The sequence below is a fragment of the Rhinoderma darwinii genome (genome assembly GCF_050947455.1).
Source record: "Rhinoderma darwinii isolate aRhiDar2 chromosome 5 unlocalized genomic scaffold, aRhiDar2.hap1 SUPER_5_unloc_18, whole genome shotgun sequence".
In the NCBI taxonomy this organism is placed as follows: domain Eukaryota; kingdom Metazoa; phylum Chordata; class Amphibia; order Anura; family Rhinodermatidae; genus Rhinoderma; species Rhinoderma darwinii.
In genome coordinates this window covers 309,940-330,384 of record NW_027461774.1, presented here as the reverse complement: position 1 = coordinate 330,384, position 20,445 = coordinate 309,940, and the positions used below count along the sequence as shown (strand labels likewise).

At 48.3% G+C, this 20,445-nt stretch overlaps 10 non-coding genes and 2 pseudogenes across 10 annotated transcripts; all 12 read left to right on the top strand.

Annotated features, from left to right (window-relative positions):
* The first annotated feature begins 630 nt into the window (after nt 1-630).
* On the top strand, nt 631-821 carry LOC142686650 (U2 spliceosomal RNA). Its single transcript, XR_012855974.1, has one exon. It is a non-coding gene; the product is annotated as a U2 spliceosomal RNA (small nuclear RNA).
* Nucleotides 822-2,105: 1,284 nt separating this feature from the next.
* On the top strand, nt 2,106-2,296 carry LOC142686649 (U2 spliceosomal RNA). The gene has a single exon (XR_012855973.1). It is a non-coding gene; the product is annotated as a U2 spliceosomal RNA (small nuclear RNA).
* Nucleotides 2,297-3,584: 1,288 nt separating this feature from the next.
* On the top strand, nt 3,585-3,775 carry LOC142686648 (U2 spliceosomal RNA). Its single transcript, XR_012855972.1, has one exon. It is a non-coding gene; the product is annotated as a U2 spliceosomal RNA (small nuclear RNA).
* A 1,221-nt stretch (nt 3,776-4,996) lies between these two features.
* LOC142686704 (U2 spliceosomal RNA) lies at nt 4,997-5,166 on the top strand (annotated as a pseudogene).
* Nucleotides 5,167-6,446: 1,280 nt separating this feature from the next.
* Nucleotides 6,447-6,637, top strand: LOC142686647 (U2 spliceosomal RNA). Its single transcript, XR_012855971.1, has one exon. It is a non-coding gene; the product is annotated as a U2 spliceosomal RNA (small nuclear RNA).
* Nucleotides 6,638-7,933: 1,296 nt separating this feature from the next.
* On the top strand, nt 7,934-8,124 carry LOC142686646 (U2 spliceosomal RNA). Its single transcript, XR_012855970.1, has one exon. It is a non-coding gene; the product is annotated as a U2 spliceosomal RNA (small nuclear RNA).
* A 1,284-nt stretch (nt 8,125-9,408) lies between these two features.
* Nucleotides 9,409-9,599, top strand: LOC142686644 (U2 spliceosomal RNA). Its single transcript, XR_012855968.1, has one exon. It is a non-coding gene; the product is annotated as a U2 spliceosomal RNA (small nuclear RNA).
* Nucleotides 9,600-10,899: 1,300 nt separating this feature from the next.
* Nucleotides 10,900-11,090, top strand: LOC142686681 (U2 spliceosomal RNA). Its single transcript, XR_012856001.1, has one exon. It is a non-coding gene; the product is annotated as a U2 spliceosomal RNA (small nuclear RNA).
* Nucleotides 11,091-12,382: 1,292 nt separating this feature from the next.
* LOC142686702 (U2 spliceosomal RNA) lies at nt 12,383-12,557 on the top strand (annotated as a pseudogene).
* Nucleotides 12,558-13,845: 1,288 nt separating this feature from the next.
* LOC142686643 (U2 spliceosomal RNA) lies at nt 13,846-14,036 on the top strand. Its single transcript, XR_012855967.1, has one exon. It is a non-coding gene; the product is annotated as a U2 spliceosomal RNA (small nuclear RNA).
* Nucleotides 14,037-15,332: 1,296 nt separating this feature from the next.
* Nucleotides 15,333-15,523, top strand: LOC142686641 (U2 spliceosomal RNA). The gene has a single exon (XR_012855966.1). It is a non-coding gene; the product is annotated as a U2 spliceosomal RNA (small nuclear RNA).
* Nucleotides 15,524-16,803: 1,280 nt separating this feature from the next.
* On the top strand, nt 16,804-16,994 carry LOC142686640 (U2 spliceosomal RNA). Its single transcript, XR_012855965.1, has one exon. It is a non-coding gene; the product is annotated as a U2 spliceosomal RNA (small nuclear RNA).
* Nucleotides 16,995-20,445: the final 3,451 nt, after the last annotated feature.

Below are 20,445 nucleotides of genomic sequence, written 5' to 3'. Positions count from 1 at the left end.
TCCATTTTGCAGTCCCTTGTCTCCCTCTTGTGGCCTCCTGGAGGCAACTAGCTGTGCAAAAAAAAGACAGCCTGGCGGCCGGCTGTTGCAGTGTTGCCCTCTCAGGCAACACTGAGTGACTGACTGAGCCTCACCGTCTTATATAAAGTTCAGACGGAACTTTGCACGTGTCATAGTGGAGCCCTCAGGATTCCAGAGCCAGCTTTCTGACATCATAATGGGGCCTCAGAGATAAAAGCCTGGGCCCAGGCAGTGTTGGTCAGTGCTGCTCAGCAGGCAGCACTGGACTGGACTGGATTACAGCTGATACAAGGTGTGAAGGAACAAGGGGTGGCTGTGGGCATGCACTTGCTGCCGCTGCCAGTGTTTATCTGCATGGCAGCAGGGCATTTGGGCGTTGCCAGGAAGGCGTTTTTATGTAGATTCCTCCTCTTTCAGCACTGCATTGTGGTGCAAGCAAAAGAAGCAAATCCTGTCTGGCTTCCTCTCCGGCCTTTATTCACCTCCCGTGTAGCTGTGAGTGTGTGAGCCTGCAGGGCCCCATGGAATTGCCTAGAAGTAGGCTGAATCGCTGCAAGGGCTGAACAGCAGTATCGGGCAGGCTCGGGCAACGCGCGGCCCGTTCGGGTTATCGCTTCTCGGCCTTTTGGCTAAGATCAAGTGTAGTATCTGTTCTTATCAGTTTAATATCTGATACGTCCCCTATCTGGGGACCATATATTAAATGGATTTTTAGAACAGGGAGATGGAAATAGAGCTTGCTCTGTCCACTCCACGCATTGACCTGGTATTGCAGTATTTCCAGGACCGGTGCACCCTTTCCTTATGTGTTGACTAAAAGCAGATTCCAAAAGTGTTTTTTGTCTTTGCTATTGTTTCTGTCTTTCTGAAGGGATCTCCCCTTTTAATCCCATTATTTCAACACCTGTTGGACAATGCATGAGTGATAATGAGCTCATTGATTAAATGCAATTAATGAATAGATTGCCACCTCTTGTTGTGTGTCGTCTGTGTTTCTGTGTTTCCGGCATTTCACATTGGAACACCTCATTCACCTTCCTTGTCTTCTCTCCGCCCTCCCTTTTAGGTAAGTTAAAGAGCTGCACCTGAGCCAGCCAGCCACTGATTGATTGATTGATTGATTGATTGATTGATTGATTGATTGATGCAGCACAACAGTCAAATAGTGGAGTGGAGTAGGGGAACAGCAAACAGCCAATAAAGCAGCCCGCCCGCTCGCCTGACCGCCACAATGGACCTACCTGTGTACACTAGATGGATGTGATGGAATGTACTGTCGTCCCTACATTTCAAGAAGAAGTAAGAATTGCAGTTGCAACAAAGCCTTGCTTGCCTACAAAGAGAGCAGCAATTTGGATTTGTTACTATGTTACCTAGAAGAATAACAAACTGTGCAAGGATGGAGGTTGTAGGAGCAAGGAGAAGTTGTCTGTAAAGTTGGTGGATGCCTATTTTCCATTTTGCAGTCCCTTGTCTCCCTCTTGTGGCCTTCTGGAGGCAACTAGCTGTGCAAAAAAAAGACAGCCTGGCGGCCGGCTGTTGCAGTGTTGCCCTCTCAGGCAACACTGAGTGACTGACTGAGCCTCACCGTCTTATATAAAGTTCAGACGGAACTTTGCACGTGTCATAGTGGAGCCCTCAGGATTCCAGAGCCAGCTTTCTGACATCATAATGGGGCCTCAGAGATAAAAGCCTGGGCCCAGGCAGTGTTGGTCAGTGCTGCTCAGCAGGCAGCACTGGACTGGACTGGATTACAGCTGATACAAGGTGTGAAGGAACAAGGGGTGGCTGTGGGCATGCACTTGCTGCCGCTGCCAGTGTTTATCTGCATGGCAGCAGGGCATTTGGGCGTTGCCAGGAAGGCGTTTTTATGTAGATTCCTCCTCTTTCAGCACTGCATTGTGGTGCAAGCAAAAGAAGCAAATCCTGTCTGGCTTCCTCTCCGGCCTTTATTCACCTCCCGTGTAGCTGTGAGTGTGTGAGCCTGCAGGGCCCCATGGAATTGCCTAGAAGTAGGCTGAATCGCTGCAAGGGCTGAACAGCAGTATCGGGCAGGCTCGGGCAACGCGCGGCCCGTTCGGGTTATCGCTTCTCGGCCTTTTGGCTAAGATCAAGTGTAGTATCTGTTCTTATCAGTTTAATATCTGATACGTCCCCTATCTGGGGACCATATATTAAATGGATTTTTAGAACAGGGAGATGGAAATAGAGCTTGCTCTGTCCACTCCACGCATTGACCTGGTATTGCAGTATTTCCAGGACCGGTGCACCCTTTCCTTATGTGTTGACTAAAAGCAGATTCCAAAAGTGTTTTTTGTCTTTGCTATTGTTTCTGTCTTTCTGAAGGGATCTCCCCTTTTAATCCCATTATTTCAACACCTGTTGGACAATGCATGAGTGATAATGAGCTCATTGATTAAATGCAATTAATGAATAGATTGCCACCTCTTGTTGTGTGTCGTCTGTGTTTCTGTGTTTCCGGCATTTCACATTGGAACACCTCATTCACCTTCCTTGTCTTCTCTCCGCCCTCCCTTTTAGGTAAGTTAAAGAGCTGCACCTGAGCCAGCCACTGATTGATTGATTGATTGATTGATTGATTGATTGATTGATTGATTGATTGATGCAGCACAACAGTCAAATAGTGGAGTGGAGTAGGGGAACAGCAAACAGCCAATAAAGCAGCCCGCCCGCTCGCCTGCCCGCCACAATGGACCTACCTGTGTACACTAGATGGATGTGATGGAATGTACTGTCGTCCCTACATTTCAAGAAGAAGTAAGAATTGCAGTTGCAACAAAGCCTTGCTTGCCTACAAAGAGAGCAGCAATTTGGATTTGTTACTATGTTACCTAGAAGAATAACAAACTGTGCAAGGATGGAGGTTGTAGGAGCAAGGAGAAGTTGTCTGTAAAGTTGGTGGATGCCTATTTTCCATTTTGCAGTCCCTTGTCTCCCTCTTGTGGCCTCCTGGAGGCAACTAGCTGTGCAAAAAAAAGACAGCCTGGCGGCCGGCTGTTGCAGTGTTGCCCTCTCAGGCAACACTGAGTGACTGACTGAGCCTCACCGTCTTATATAAAGTTCAGACGGAACTTTGCACGTGTCATAGTGGAGCCCTCAGGATTCCAGAGCCAGCTTTCTGACATCATAATGGGGCCTCAGAGATAAAAGCCTGGGCCCAGGCAGTGTTGGTCAGTGCTGCTCAGCAGGCAGCACTGGACTGGACTGGATTACAGCTGATACAAGGTGTGAAGGAACAAGGGGTGGCTGTGGGCATGCACTTGCTGCCGCTGCCAGTGTTTATCTGCATGGCAGCAGGGCATTTGGGCGTTGCCAGGAAGGCGTTTTTATGTAGATTCCTCCTCTTTCAGCACTGCATTGTGGTGCAAGCAAAAGAAGCAAATCCTGTCTGGCTTCCTCTCCGGCCTTTATTCACCTCCCGTGTAGCTGTGAGTGTGTGAGCCTGCAGGGCCCCATGGAATTGCCTAGAAGTAGGCTGAATCGCTGCAAGGGCTGAACAGCAGTATCGGGCAGGCTCGGGCAACGCGCGGCCCGTTCGGGTTATCGCTTCTCGGCCTTTTGGCTAAGATCAAGTGTAGTATCTGTTCTTATCAGTTTAATATCTGATACGTCCCCTATCTGGGGACCATATATTAAATGGATTTTTAGAACAGGGAGATGGAAATAGAGCTTGCTCTGTCCACTCCACGCATTGACCTGGTATTGCAGTATTTCCAGGACCGGTGCACCCTTTCCTTATGTGTTGACTAAAAGCAGATTCCAAAAGTGTTTTTTGTCTTTGCTATTGTTTCTGTCTTTCTGAAGGGATCTCCCCTTTTAATCCCATTATTTCAACACCTGTTGGACAATGCATGAGTGATAATGAGCTCATTGATTAAATGCAATTAATGAATAGATTGCCACCTCTTGTTGTGTGTCGTCTGTGTTTCTGTGTTTCCGGCATTTCACATTGGAACACCTCATTCACCTTCCTTGTCTTCTCTCCGCCCTCCCTTTTAGGTAAGTTAAAGAGCTGCACCTGAGCCAGCCACTGATTGATTGATTGATTGATTGATTGATTGATTGATTGATTGATTGATGCAGCACAACAGTCAAATAGTGGAGTGGAGTAGGGGAACAGCAAACAGCCAATAAAGCAGCCCGCCCGCTCGCCTGCCCGCCACAATGGACCTACCTGTGTACACTAGATGGATGTGATGGAATGTACTGTCGTCCCTACATTTCAAGAAGAAGTAAGAATTGCAGTTGCAACAAAGCCTTGCTTGCCTACAAAGAGAGCAGCAATTTGGATTTGTTACTATGTTACCTAGAAGAATAACAAACTGTGCAAGGATGGAGGTTGTAGGAGCAAGGAGAAGTTGTCTGTAAAGTTGGTGGATGCCTATTTTCCATTTTGCAGTCCCTTGTCTCCCTCTTGTGGCCTCCTGGAGGCAACTAGCTGTGCAAAAAAAAGACAGCCTGGCGGCCGGCTGTTGCAGTGTTGCCCTCTCAGGCAACACTGAGTGACTGACTGAGCCTCACCGTCTTATATAAAGTTCAGACGGAACTTTGCACGTGTCATAGTGGAGCCCTCAGGATTCCAGAGCCAGCTTTCTGACATCATAATGGGGCCTCAGAGATAAAAGCCTGGGCCCAGGCAGTGTTGGTCAGTGCTGCTCAGCAGGCAGCACTGGACTGGACTGGATTACAGCTGATACAAGGTGTGAAGGAACAAGGGGTGGCTGTGGGCATGCACTTGCTGCCGCTGCCAGTGTTTATCTGCATGGCAGCAGGGCATTTGGGCGTTGCCAGGAAGGCGTTTTTATGTAGATTCCTCCTCTTTCAGCACTGCATTGTGGTGCAAGCAAAAGAAGCAAATCCTGTCTGGCTTCCTCTCCGGCCTTTATTCACCTCCCGTGTAGCTGTGAGTGTGTGAGCCTGCAGGGCCCCATGGAATTGCCTAGAAGTAGGCTGAATCGCTGCAAGGGCTGAACAGCAGTATCGGGCAGGCTCGGGCAACGCGCGGCCCGTTCGGGTTATCATATTAAATGGATTTTTAGAACAGGGAGATGGAAATAGAGCTTGCTCTGTCCACTCCACGCATTGACCTGGTATTGCAGTATTTCCAGGACCGGTGCACCCTTTCCTTATGTGTTGACTAAAAGCAGATTCCAAAAGTGTTTTTTGTCTTTGCTATTGTTTCTGTCTTTCTGAAGGGATCTCCCCTTTTAATCCCATTATTTCAACACCTGTTGGACAATGCATGAGTGATAATGAGCTCATTGATTAAATGCAATTAATGAATAGATTGCCACCTCTTGTTGTGTGTCGTCTGTGTTTCTGTGTTTCCGGCATTTCACATTGGAACACCTCATTCACCTTCCTTGTCTTCTCTCCGCCCTCCCTTTTAGGTAAGTTAAAGAGCTGCACCTGAGCCAGCCACTGATTGATTGATTGATTGATTGATTGATTGATTGATTGATTGATGCAGCACAACAGTCAAATAGTGGAGTGGAGTAGGGGAACAGCAAACAGCCAATAAAGCAGCCCGCCCGCTCGCCTGCCCGCCACAATGGACCTACCTGTGTACACTAGATGGATGTGATGGAATGTACTGTCGTCCCTACATTTCAAGAAGAAGTAAGAATTGCAGTTGCAACAAAGCCTTGCTTGCCTACAAAGAGAGCAGCAATTTGGATTTGTTACTATGTTACCTAGAAGAATAACAAACTGTGCAAGGATGGAGGTTGTAGGAGCAAGGAGAAGTTGTCTGTAAAGTTGGTGGATGCCTATTTTCCATTTTGCAGTCCCTTGTCTCCCTCTTGTGGCCTCCTGGAGGCAACTAGCTGTGCAAAAAAAAGACAGCCTGGCGGCCGGCTGTTGCAGTGTTGCCCTCTCAGGCAACACTGAGTGACTGACTGAGCCTCACCGTCTTATATAAAGTTCAGACGGAACTTTGCACGTGTCATAGTGGAGCCCTCAGGATTCCAGAGCCAGCTTTCTGACATCATAATGGGGCCTCAGAGATAAAAGCCTGGGCCCAGGCAGTGTTGGTCAGTGCTGCTCAGCAGGCAGCACTGGACTGGACTGGATTACAGCTGATACAAGGTGTGAAGGAACAAGGGGTGGCTGTGGGCATGCACTTGCTGCCGCTGCCAGTGTTTATCTGCATGGCAGCAGGGCATTTGGGCGTTGCCAGGAAGGCGTTTTTATGTCGATTCCTCCTCTTTCAGCACTGCATTGTGGTGCAAGCAAAAGAAGCAAATCCTGTCTGGCTTCCTCTCCGGCCTTTATTCACCTCCCGTGTAGCTGTGAGTGTGTGAGCCTGCAGGGCCCCATGGAATTGCCTAGAAGTAGGCTGAATCGCTGCAACGGCTGAACAGCAGTATCGGGCAGGCTCGGGCAACGCGCGGCCCGTTCGGGTTATCGCTTCTCGGCCTTTTGGCTAAGATCAAGTGTAGTATCTGTTCTTATCAGTTTAATATCTGATACGTCCCCTATCTGGGGACCATATATTAAATGGATTTTTAGAACAGGGAGATGGAAATAGAGCTTGCTCTGTCCACTCCACGCATTGACCTGGTATTGCAGTATTTCCAGGACCGGTGCACCCTTTCCTTATGTGTTGACTAAAAGCAGATTCCAAAAGTGTTTTTTGTCTTTGCTATTGTTTCTGTCTTTCTGAAGGGATCTCCCCTTTTAATCCCATTATTTCAACACCTGTTGGACAATGCATGAGTGATAATGAGCTCATTGATTAAATGCAATTAATGAATAGATTGCCACCTCTTGTTGTGTGTCGTCTGTGTTTCTGTGTTTCCGGCATTTCACATTGGAACACCTCATTCACCTTCCTTGTCTTCTCTCCGCCCTCCCTTTTAGGTAAGTTAAAGAGCTGCACCTGAGCCAGCCACTGATTGATTGATTGATTGATTGATTGATTGATTGATTGATTGATTGACTGATTGATTGATGCAGCACAACAGTCAAATAGTGGAGTGGAGTAGGGGAACAGCAAACAGCCAATAAAGCAGCCCGCCCGCTCGCCTGTCCGCCACAATGGACCTACCTGTGTACACTAGATGGATGTGATGGAATGTACTGTCGTCCCTACATTTCAAGAAGAAGTAAGAATTGCAGTTGCAACAAAGCCTTGCTTGCCTACAAAGAGAGCAGCAATTTGGATTTGTTACTATGTTACCTAGAAGAATAACAAACTGTGCAAGGATGGATGTTGTAGGAGCAAGGAGAAGTTGTCTGTAAAGTTGGTGGATGCCTATTTTCCATTTTGCAGTCCCTTGTCTCCCTCTTGTGGCCTCCTGGAGGCAACTAGCTGTGCAAAAAAAAGACAGCCTGGCGGCCGGCTGTTGCAGTGTTGCCCTCTCAGGCAACACTGAGTGACTGACTGAGCCTCACCGTCTTATATAAAGTTCAGACGGAACTTTGCACGTGTCATAGTGGAGCCCTCAGGATTCCAGAGCCAGCTTTCTGACATCATAATGGGGCCTCAGAGATAAAAGCCTGGGCCCAGGCAGTGTTGGTCAGTGCTGCTCAGCAGGCAGCACTGGACTGGACTGGATTACAGCTGATACAAGGTGTGAAGGAACAAGGGGTGGCTGTGGGCATGCACTTGCTGCCGCTGCCAGTGTTTATCTGCATGGCAGCAGGGCATTTGGGCGTTGCCAGGAAGGCGTTTTTATGTAGATTCCTCCTCTTTCAGCACTGCATTGTGGTGCAAGCAAAAGAAGCAAATCCTGTCTGGCTTCCTCTCCGGCCTTTATTCACCTCCCGTGTAGCTGTGAGTGTGTGAGCCTGCAGGGCCCCATGGAATTGCCTAGAAGTAGGCTGAATCGCTGCAAGGGCTGAACAGCAGTATCGGGCAGGCTCGGGCAACGCGCGGCCCGTTCGGGTTATCGCTTCTCGGCCTTTTGGCTAAGATCAAGTGTAGTATCTGTTCTTATCAGTTTAATATCTGATACGTCCCCTATCTGGGGACCATATATTAAATGGATTTTTAGAACAGGGAGATGGAAATAGAGCTTGCTCTGTCCACTCCACGCATTGACCTGGTATTGCAGTATTTCCAGGACCGGTGCACCCTTTCCTTATGTGTTGACTAAAAGCAGATTCCAAAAGTGTTTTTTGTCTTTGCTATTGTTTCTGTCTTTCTGAAGGGATCTCCCCTTTTAATCCCATTATTTCAACACCTGTTGGACAATGCATGAGTGATAATGAGCTCATTGATTAAATGCAATTAATGAATAGATTGCCACCTCTTGTTGTGTGTCGTCTGTGTTTCTGTGTTTCCGGCATTTCACATTGGAACACCTCATTCACCTTCCTTGTCTTCTCTCCGCCCTCCCTTTTAGGTAAGTTAAAGAGCTGCACCTGAGCCAGCCACTGATTGATTGATTGATTGATTGATTGATTGATTGATTGATTGATTGATGCAGCACAACAGTCAAATAGTGGAGTGGAGTAGGGGAACAGCAAACAGCCAATAAAGCAGCCCGCCCGCTCGCCTGCCCGCCACAATGGACCTACCTGTGTACACTAGATGGATGTGATGGAATGTACTGTCGTCCCTACATTTCAAGAAGAATTAAGAATTGCAGTTGCAACAAAGCCTTGCTTGCCTACAAAGAGAGCAGCAATTTGGATTTGTTACTATGTTACCTAGAAGAATAACAAACTGTGCAAGGATGGAGGTTGTAGGAGCAAGGAGAAGTTGTCTGTAAAGTTGGTGGATGCCTATTTTCCATTTTGCAGTCCCTTGTCTCCCTCTTGTGGCCTCCTGGAGGCAACTAGCTGTGCAAAAAAAAGACAGCCTGGCGGCCGGCTGTTGCAGTGTTGCCCTCTCAGGCAACACTGAGTGACTGACTGAGCCTCACCGTCTTATATAAAGTTCAGACGGAACTTTGCACGTGTCATAGTGGAGCCCTCAGGATTCCAGAGCCAGCTTTCTGACATCATAATGGGGCCTCAGAGATAAAAGCCTGGGCCCAGGCAGTGTTGGTCAGTGCTGCTCAGCAGGCAGCACTGGACTGGACTGGATTACAGCTGATACAAGGTGTGAAGGAACAAGGGGTGGCTGTGGGCATGCACTTGCTGCCGCTGCCAGTGTTTATCTGCATGGCAGCAGGGCATTTGGGCGTTGCCAGGAAGGCGTTTTTATGTAGATTCCTCCTCTTTCAGCACTGCATTGTGGTGCAAGCAAAAGAAGCAAATCCTGTCTGGCTTCCTCTCCGGCCTTTATTCACCTCCCGTGTAGCTGTGAGTGTGTGAGCCTGCAGGGCCCCATGGAATTGCCTAGAAGTAGGCTGAATCGCTGCAAGGGCTGAACAGCAGTATCGGGCAGGCTCGGGCAACGCGCGGCCCGTTCGGGTTATCGCTTCTCGGCCTTTTGGCTAAGATCAAGTGTAGTATCTGTTCTTATCAGTTTAATATCTGATACGTCCCCTATCTGGGGACCATATATTAAATGGATTTTTAGAACAGGGAGATGGAAATAGAGCTTGCTCTGTCCACTCCACGCATTGACCTGGTATTGCAGTATTTCCAGGACCGGTGCACCCTTTCCTTATGTGTTGACTAAAAGCAGATTCCAAAAGTGTTTTTTGTCTTTGCTATTGTTTCTGTCTTTCTGAAGGGATCTCCCCTTTTAATCCCATTATTTCAACACCTGTTGGACAATGCATGAGTGATAATGAGCTCATTGATTAAATGCAATTAATGAATAGATTGCCACCTCTTGTTGTGTGTCGTCTGTGTTTCTGTGTTTCCGGCATTTCACATTGGAACACCTCATTCACCTTCCTTGTCTTCTCTCCGCCCTCCCTTTTAGGTAAGTTAAAGAGCTGCACCTGAGCCAGCCACTGATTGATTGATTGATTGATTGATTGATTGATTGATTGATTGATTGATTGATTGATTGATTGATGCAGCACAACAGTCAAATAGTGGAGTGGAGTAGGGGAACAGCAAACAGCCAATAAAGCAGCCCGCCCTCTCGCCTGCCCGCCACAATGGACCTACCTGTGTACACTAGATGGATGTGATGGAATGTACTGTCGTCCCTACATTTCAAGAAGAAGTAAGAATTGCAGTTGCAACAAAGCCTTGCTTGCCTACAAAGAGAGCAGCAATTTGGATTTGTTACTATGTTACCTAGAAGAATAACAAACTGTGCAAGGATGGAGGTTGTAGGAGCAAGGAGAAGTTGTCTGTAAAGTTGGTGGATGCCTATTTTCCATTTTGCAGTCCCTTGTCTCCCTCTTGTGGCCTCCTGGAGGCAACTAGCTGTGCAAAAAAAAGACAGCCTGGCGGCCGGCTGTTGCAGTGTTGCCCTCTCAGGCAACACTGAGTGACTGACTGAGCCTCACCGTCTTATATAAAGTTCAGACGGAACTTTGCACGTGTCATAGTGGAGCCCTCAGGATTCCAGAGCCAGCTTTCTGACATCATAATGGGGCCTCAGAGATAAAAGCCTGGGCCCAGGCAGTGTTGGTCAGTGCTGCTCAGCAGGCAGCACTGGACTGGACTGGATTACAGCTGATACAAGGTGTGAAGGAACAAGGGGTGGCTGTGGGCATGCACTTGCTGCCGCTGCCAGTGTTTATCTGCATGGCAGCAGGGCATTTGGGCGTTGCCAGGAAGGCGTTTTTATGTAGATTCCTCCTCTTTCAGCACTGCATTGTGGTGCAAGCAAAAGAAGCAAATCCTGTCTGGCTTCCTCTCCGGCCTTTATTCACCTCCCGTGTAGCTGTGAGTGTGTGAGCCTGCAGGGCCCCATGGAATTGCCTAGAAGTAGGCTGAATCGCTGCAAGGGCTGAACAGCAGTATCGGGCAGGCTCGGGCAACGCGCGGCCCGTTTGGGTTATCGCTTCTCGGCCTTTTGGCTAAGATCAAGTGTAGTATCTGTTCTTATCAGTTTAATATCTGATACGTCCCCTATCTGGGGACCATATATTAAATGGATTTTTAGAACAGGGAGATGGAAATAGAGCTTGCTCTGTCCACTCCACGCATTGACCTGGTATTTCAGTATTTCCAGGACCGGTGCACCCTTTCCTTATGTGTTGACTAAAAGCAGATTCCAAAAGTGTTTTTTGTCTTTGCTATTGTTTCTGTCTTTCTGAAGGGATCTCCCCTTTTAATCCCATTATTTCAACACCTGTTGGACAATGCATGAGTGATAATGAGCTCATTGATTAAATGCAATTAATGAATAGATTGCCACCTCTTGTTGTGTGTCGTCTGTGTTTCTGTGTTTCCGGCATTTCACATTGGAACACCTCATTCACCTTCCTTGTCTTCTCTCCGCCCTCCCTTTTAGGTAAGTTAAAGAGCTGCACCTGAGCCAGCCACTGTTTGATTGATTGATTGATTGATTGATTGATTGATTGATTGATTGATTGATTGATGCAGCACAACAGTCAAATAGTGGAGTGGAGTAGGGGAACAGCAAACAGCCAATAAAGCAGCCCGCCCGCTCGCCTGCCCGCCACAATGGACCTACCTGTGTACACTAGATGGATGTGATGGAATGTACTGTCGTCCCTACATTTCAAGAAGAAGTAAGAATTGCAGTTGCAACAAAGCCTTGCTTGCCTACAAAGAGAGCAGCAATTTGGATTTGTTACTATGTTACCTAGAAGAATAACAAACTGTGCAAGGATGGAGGTTGTAGGAGCAAGGAGAAGTTGTCTGTAAAGTTGGTGGATGCCTATTTTCCATTTTGCAGTCCCTTGTCTCCCTCTTGTGGCCTCCTGGAGGCAACTAGCTGTGCAAAAAAAAGACAGCCTGGCGGCCGGCTGTTGCAGTGTTGCCCTCTCAGGCAACACTGAGTGACTGACTGAGCCTCACCGTCTTATATAAAGTTCAGACGGAACTTTGCACGTGTCATAGTGGAGCCCTCAGGATTCCAGAGCCAGCTTTCTGACATCATAATGGGGCCTCAGAGATAAAAGCCTGGGCCCAGGCAGTGTTGGTCAGTGCTGCTCAGCAGGCAGCACTGGACTGGACTGGATTACAGCTGATACAAGGTGTGAAGGAACAAGGGGTGGCTGTGGGCATGCACTTGCTGCCGCTGCCAGTGTTTATCTGCATGGCAGCAGGGCATTTGGGCGTTGCCAGGAAGGCGTTTTTATGTAGATTCCTCCTCTTTCAGCACTGCATTGTGGTGCAAGCAAAAGAAGCAAATCCTGTCTGGCTTCCTCTCCGGCCTTTATTCACCTCCCGTGTAGCTGTGAGTGTGTGAGCCTGCAGGGCCCCATGGAATTGCCTAGAAGTAGGCTGAATCGCTGCAAGGGCTGAACAGCAGTATCGGGCAGGCTCGGGCAACGCGCGGCCCGTTCGGGTTATCGCTTCTCGGCCTTTTGGCTAAGATCAAGTGTAGTATCTGTTCTTATCAGTTTAATATCTGGGGACCATATATTAAATGGATTTTTAGAACAGGGAGATGGAAATAGAGCTTGCTCTGTCCACTCCACGCATTGACCTGGTATTGCAGTATTTCCAGGACCGGTGCACCCTTTCCTTATGTGTTGACTAAAAGCAGATTCCAAAAGTGTTTTTTGTCTTTGCTATTGTTTCTGTCTTTCTGAAGGGATCTCCCCTTTTAATCCCATTATTTCAACACCTGTTGGACAATGCATGAGTGATAATGAGCTCATTGATTAAATGCAATTAATGAATAGATTGCCACCTCTTGTTGTGTGTCGTCTGTGTTTCTGTGTTTCCGGCATTTCACATTGGAACACCTCATTCACCTTCCTTGTCTTCTCTCCGCCCTCCCTTTTAGGTAAGTTAAAGAGCTGCACCTGAGCCAGCCACTGATTGATTGATTGATTGATTGATTGATTGATTGATTGATTGATTGATTGATGCAGCACAACAGTCAAATAGTGGAGTGGAGTAGGGGAACAGCAAACAGCCAATAAAGCAGCCCGCCCGCTCGCCTGCCCGCCACAATGGACCTACCTGTGTACACTAGATGGATGTGATGGAATGTACTGTCGTCCCTACATTTCAAGAAGAAGTAAGAATTGCAGTTGCAACAAAGCCTTGCTTGCCTACAAAGAGAGCAGCAATTTGGATTTGTTACTATGTTACCTAGAAGAATAACAAACTGTGCAAGGATGGAGGTTGTAGGAGCAAGGAGAAGTTGTCTGTAAAGTTGGTGGATGCCTATTTTCCATTTTGCAGTCCCTTGTCTCCCTCTTGTGGCCTCCTGGAGGCAACTAGCTGTGCAAAAAAAAGACAGCCTGGCGGCCGGCTGTTGCAGTGTTGCCCTCTCAGGCAACACTGAGTGACTGACTGAGCCTCACCGTCTTATATAAAGTTCAGACGGAACTTTGCACGTGTCATAGTGGAGCCCTCAGGATTCCAGAGCCAGCTTTCTGACATCATAATGGGGCCTCAGAGATAAAAGCCTGGGCCCAGGCAGTGTTGGTCAGTGCTGCTCAGCAGGCAGCACTGGACTGGACTGGATTACAGCTGATACAAGGTGTGAAGGAACAAGGGGTGGCTGTGGGCATGCACTTGCTGCCGCTGCCAGTGTTTATCTGCATGGCAGCAGGGCATTTGGGCGTTGCCAGGAAGGCGTTTTTATGTAGATTCCTCCTCTTTCAGCACTGCATTGTGGTGCAAGCAAAAGAAGCAAATCCTGTCTGGCTTCCTCTCCGGCCTTTATTCACCTCCCGTGTAGCTGTGAGTGTGTGAGCCTGCAGGGCCCCATGGAATTGCCTAGAAGTAGGCTGAATCGCTGCAAGGGCTGAACAGCAGTATCGGGCAGGCTCGGGCAACGCGCGGCCCGTTCGGGTTATCGCTTCTCGGCCTTTTGGCTAAGATCAAGTGTAGTATCTGTTCTTATCAGTTTAATATCTGATACGTCCCCTATCTGGGGACCATATATTAAATGGATTTTTAGAACAGGGAGATGGAAATAGAGCTTGCTCTGTCCACTCCACGCATTGACCTGGTATTGCAGTATTTCCAGGACCGGTGCACCCTTTCCTTATGTGTTGACTAAAAGCAGATTCCAAAAGTGTTTTTTGTCTTTGCTATTGTTTCTGTCTTTCTGAAGGGATCTCCCCTTTTAATCCCATTATTTCAACACCTGTTGGACAATGCATGAGTGATAATGAGCTCATTGATTAAATGCAATTAATGAATAGATTGCCACCTCTTGTTGTGTGTCGTCTGTGTTTCTGTGTTTCCGGCATTTCACATTGGAACACCTCATTCACCTTCCTTGTCTTCTCTCCGCCCTCCCTTTTAGGTAAGTTAAAGAGCTGCACCTGAGCCAGCCACTGATTGATTGATTGATTGATTGATTGATTGATTGATTGATTGATTGATTGATTGATTGATGCAGCACAACAGTCAAATAGTGGAGTGGAGTAGGGGAACAGCAAACAGCCAATAAAGCAGCCCGCCCGCTCGCCTGCCCGCCACAATGGACCTACCTGTGTACACTAGATGGATGTGATGGAATGTACTGTCGTCCCTACATTTCAAGAAGAAGTAAGAATTGCAGTTGCAACAAAGCCTTGCTTGCCTACAAAGAGAGCAGCAATTTGGATTTGTTACTATGTTACCTAGAAGAATAACAAACTGTGCAAGGATGGAGGTTGTAGGAGCAAGGAGAAGTTGTCTGTAAAGTTGGTGGATGCCTATTTTCCATTTTGCAGTCCCTTGTCTCCCTCTTGTGGCCTCCTGGAGGCAACTAGCTGTGCAAAAAAAAGACAGCCTGGCGGCCGGCTGTTGCAGTGTTGCCCTCTCAGGCAACACTGAGTGACTGACTGAGCCTCACCGTCTTATATAAAGTTCAGACGGAACTTTGCACGTGTCATAGTGGAGCCCTCAGGATTCCAGAGCCAGCTTTCTGACATCATAATGGGGCCTCAGAGATAAAAGCCTGGGCCCAGGCAGTGTTGGTCAGTGCTGCTCAGCAGGCAGCACTGGACTGGACTGGATTACAGCTGATACAAGGTGTGAAGGAACAAGGGGTGGCTGTGGGCATGCACTTGCTGCCGCTGCCAGTGTTTATCTGCATGGCAGCAGGGCATTTGGGCGTTGCCAGGAAGGCGTTTTTATGTAGATTCCTCCTCTTTCAGCACTGCATTGTGGTGCAAGCAAAAGAAGCAAATCCTGTCTGGCTTCCTCTCCGGCCTTTATTCACCTCCCGTGTAGCTGTGAGTGTGTGAGCCTGCAGGGCCCCATGGAATTGCCTAGAAGTAGGCTGAATCGCTGCAAGGGCTGAACAGCAGTATCGGGCAGGCTCTGGCAACGCGCGGCCCGTTCGGGTTATCGCTTCTCGGCCTTTTGGCTAAGATCAAGTGTAGTATCTGTTCTTATCAGTTTAATATCTGATACGTCCCCTATCTGGGGACCATATATTAAATGGATTTTTAGAACAGGGAGATGGAAATAGAGCTTGCTCTGTCCACTCCACGCATTGACCTGGTATTGCAGTATTTCCAGGACCGGTGCACCCTTTCCTTATGTGTTGACTAAAAGCAGATTCCAAAAGTGTTTTTTGTCTTTGCTATTGTTTCTGTCTTTCTGAAGGGATCTCCCCTTTTAATTCCATTATTTCAACACCTGTTGGACAATGCATGAGTGATAATGAGCTCATTGATTAAATGCAATTAATGAATAGATTGCCACCTCTTGTTGTGTGTCGTCTGTGTTTCTGTGTTTCCGGCATTTCACATTGGAACACCTCATTCACCTTCCTTGTCTTCTCTCCGCCCTCCCTTTTAGGTAAGTTAAAGAGCTGCACCTGAGCCAGCCACTGATTGATTGATTGATTGATTGATTGATTGATTGATTGATTGATGCAGCACAACAGTCAAATAGTGGAGTGGAGTAGGGGAACAGCAAACAGCCAATAAAGCAGCCCGCCCGCTCGCCTGCCCGCCACAATGGACCTACCTGTGTACACTAGATGGATGTGATGGAATGTACTGTCGTCCCTACATTTCAAGAAGAAGTAAGAATTGCAGTTGCAACAAAGCCTTGCTTGCCTACAAAGAGAGCAGCAATTTGGATTTGTTACTATGTTACCTAGAAGAATAACAAACTGTGCAAGGATGGAGGTTGTAGGAGCAAGGAGAAGTTGTCTGTAAAGTTGGTGGATGCCTATTTTCCATTTTGCAGTCCCTTGTCTCCCTCTTGTGGCCTCCTGGAGGCAACTAGCTGTGCAAAAAAAAGACAGCCTGGCGGCCGGCTGTTGCAGTGTTGCCCTCTCAGGCAACACTGAGTGACTGACTGAGCCTCACCGTCTTATATAAAGTTCAGACGGAACTTTGCACGTGTCATAGTGGAGCCCTCAGGATTCCAGAGCCAGCTTTCTGACATCATAATGGGGCCTCAGAGATAAAAGCCTGGGCCCAGGCAGTGTTGGTCAGTGCTGCTCAGCAGGCAGCACTGGACTGGACTGGATTACAGCTGATACAAGGTGTGAAGGAACAAGGGGTGGCTGTGGGCATGCACTTGCTGCCGCTGCCAGTGTTTATCTGCATGGCAGCAGGGCATTTGGGCGTTGCCAGGAAGGCGTTTTTATGTAGATTCCTCCTCTTTCAGCACTGCATTGTGGTGCAAGCAAAAGAAGCAAATCCTGTCTGGCTTCCTCTCCGGCCTTTATTCACCTCCCGTGTAGCTGTGAGTGTGTGAGCCTGCAGGGCCCCATGGAATTGCCTAGAAGTAGGCTGAATCGCTGCAAGGGCTGAACAGCAGTATCGGGCAGGCTCGGGCAACGCGCGGCCCGTTCGGGTTATCGCTTCTCGGCCTTTTGGCTAAGATCAAGTGTAGTATCTGTTCTTATCAGTTTAATATCTGATACGTCCCCTATCTGGGGACCATATATTAAATGGATTTTTAGAACAGGGAGATGGAAATAGAGCTTGCTCTGTCCACTCCACGCATTGACCTGGTATTGCAGTATTTCCAGGACCGGTGCACCCTTTCCTTATGTGTTGACTAAAAGCAGATTCCAAAAGTGTTTTTTGTCTTTGCTATTGTTTCTGTCTTTCTGAAGGGATCTCCCCTTTTAATCCCATTATTTCAACACCTGTTGGACAATGCATGACCTTCCTAAGTAGAGTCGTGTGTTAATGAACCTTCCCTTACCCATCTTATCCCTCCACCCCCACCTTTAGGAAAGACACGTGACACCGAGGTTGGATGTGAAATGGCCACAGCAGCCGTTTATTAATTTCACAGTTTTATCAAAACAATTTAAATCCGAAACATTCGGATAACTATTTAGGAATCCACCAGAGAATTCCTCCTAATAATTCACTTGACCCAACATGGGTCAGAATCGTACATAACAATTTAACGTTAACATTAACCCGAGCAGAGGAAGTCCTTGAAGCCCCTTCAGATGTTCCTTTTTAAGAACACACCGAATTAGCCATCTGCAAACCACCAATTACCTCCAGCCGTAAACCAGCTCGGAAGCACCGTTCACCTCTGCAGATGGCTCCAACCACTAGAAGTCCACTTCAAGGGGATAACACCCGATGAAGCCCTCAAGTGATATACCGACCACTAGAAGTCCACTTCAAGGGGATAACACCCGATGAAGCCCTCAAGTGATATACCGACCACTAGAAGTCCACTTCAAAGGGATAACACCCGATGAAGCCTTCAAGTGATATACCTTCTACCAGAAGACCACTTCAAAGGGATAACACCCGATGAAGTCTTCAACCATGTACCTTTTTTGGGGGACGCATACCCCCGATGCGACCCCCCCACCATTTTGTACTGACTGGCCTCAAGGACTCCCCCCGCCAGCTGCCATGACAACAGAACCTACTCCGGGAAAAAAGGAAAAACATGTTAAATAAGCACACAAAACAAAGACAACACTCATAAACGGACGTACATAAAGCCCCACAGGGGTAACAAACAAAGGGCGGGAGGGTGGGAGCTTGTCTCTCCCTGTGTTACTCCTCCCGCTGCTTCCGGCTCAATGCCGCAAACAGCGGGAAGCTCAGCAACGGCCCCCTGACTCCTCCTTGTCCCTCCTCCACCTCCTCCTAACTCTCCCTCCAACTCTCCCTTACCTATTAACCCTTTCCCTACCAGTGAGGTCATGGAGGCTTCCCCTTAAGCCCTGCAGGCTGCGTCCAGCCTCTTCTTGACCTTCCTAAGTAGAGTCGTGTGTTAATGAACCTTCCCTTACCCATCTTATCCCTCCACCCCCACCTTTAGGAAAGACACGTGACACCGAGGTTGGATGTGAAATGGCCACAGCAGCCGTTTATTAATTTCACAGTTTTATCAAAACAATTTAAATCCGAAACATTCGGATAACTATTTAGGAATCCACCAGAGAATTCCTCCTAATAATTCACTTGACCCAACATGGGTCAGAATCGTACATAACAATTTAACGTTAACATTAACCCGAGCAGAGGAAGTCCTTGAAGCCCCTTCAGATGTTCCTTTTTAAGAACACACCGAATTAGCCATCTGCAAACCACCAATTACCTCCAGCCGTAAACCAGCTCGGAAGCACCGTTCACCTCTGCAGATGGCTCCAACCACTAGAAGTCCACTTCAAGGGGATAACACCCGATGAAGCCCTCAAGTGATATACCGACCACTAGAAGTCCACTTCAAGGGGATAACACCCGATGAAGCCCTCAAGTGATATACCGACCACTAGAAGTCCACTTCAAAGGGATAACACCCGATGAAGCCTTCAAGTGATATACCTTCTACCAGAAGACCACTTCAAAGGGATAACACCCGATGAAGTCTTCAACCATGTACCTTTTTTGGGGGACGCATACCCCCGATGCGACCCCCCCACCATTTTGTACTGACTGGCCTCAAGGACTCCCCCCGCCACAGCGAAACAGGCCTTGACCACCTTAAGCCTGTGAGTTCCGCCACACCACCACCGCCCTTTCTATTCCTTCTGCTATCGCCAAGCTCCAAAGATCAATGCCAACCTCGGTCAGATGAACCCCATCACCCCTCCAGAAGTTCCCCACTCCTGACTCCAAATCCCTGTGCCGCACACAAATGCCCCCGATTTTTGCTACGAAACGGGACACCGCCCGATTAACTTTTAATGCGAGCCTTATTGACTCTTTCACTGACCTAGCCAACCGCCAATGTTTCCTCGGGACTATGTCCGACCACACTATCACCAACTTGGGATAAGAAACCCACAAACCCAACATATCGTGTTTGATATCCCGCACCAACTCACGCAAGGGGCAGACTCCCAAGTCATCCCCACCCACGTGCAACACTAAGACCTCCGGAACCCTATCAAGCCGGGCCTATGTCTGGAAATCTGCCAACCCCCTGCTCCATGACATACCTCTAAATCCCAGCCAATGCACAACCGCATCCTGTCGCGGAATGCGCAACTGGCGACCGTCCGGGCACGTACGAATGACCCAGTGCACGTACGAATGACCCAGCAACCACACCAAACACGGAGGCGAATCTGAAATGGAAAACAATTAGACACTGCCATACAAAACATTTTTTAAGCGTTAACCACAACCTCATAACAAATGGAGCGGACATAGGACTTAACTCAGTTGGACTCCCAACGACCAATGCGCCGCACCCCTTCATCATCCAACCCCCAGCGCCCCGCTGCAGTTGCTGCGCCAATCCTGAAGGAATGAGATGAATATGAGCCCGCCGCGACACCAACCGCCGTCAGACATTCCTTAAATACATCTCCAAACTGAAACCTGGACAAAACGACCCGTCCACATGGCGTAACAAAGGCAAATCTGGAGACCCCGCTTGCGGCTTAAAAAACCCCGCATGCACTCTACTGGGCACATAACCGACCCCGGGAGGGCGAACAAAACTATCAGCTTACCCTTCCCTACTTGGCTAAGCAAAGCAAACGACACAGGCCTTCTACTATCCGCCTCCCCTCTACCTCGGCCCAACCCCTTCAAAGCCTGTAGCACCAAAAATTCCTTAGATACATCTTGAAAGCCTCGTAACTTGAAACCAAACGCCACCGCAGATATGAACCGGTTCACCTTTGCCACTGAAAACCCCGCCTCCCAGGCGTCCCCTAACCAGTACAAAAGTGCCACCAACCTGTCTCTATCCGTATTGACGTCACCCAACTCTCTTACCCACTCCTCCCACTGCCTCCAACAAGCAGAATAAGCACTCCACGTCGTGCGCGCCAAAGACCTTTGTATCAGTTGTTCTACGGGACCGAGACCAGATCCCAAAGATGTTCCGGACAAGCCAAACCGAGACGTTCCGCTCCCAGTGCCAATTGCCGAAACCGGTCCCACTGCGAGCGAGAAAGAGCATCAGCGATGCAATTCCGTACCCCCGGCACATGCACCGCCACCACCCACGCGTTCAACGACAAACATACCAACACTAAATGTCGCAACAATTGAACTACAG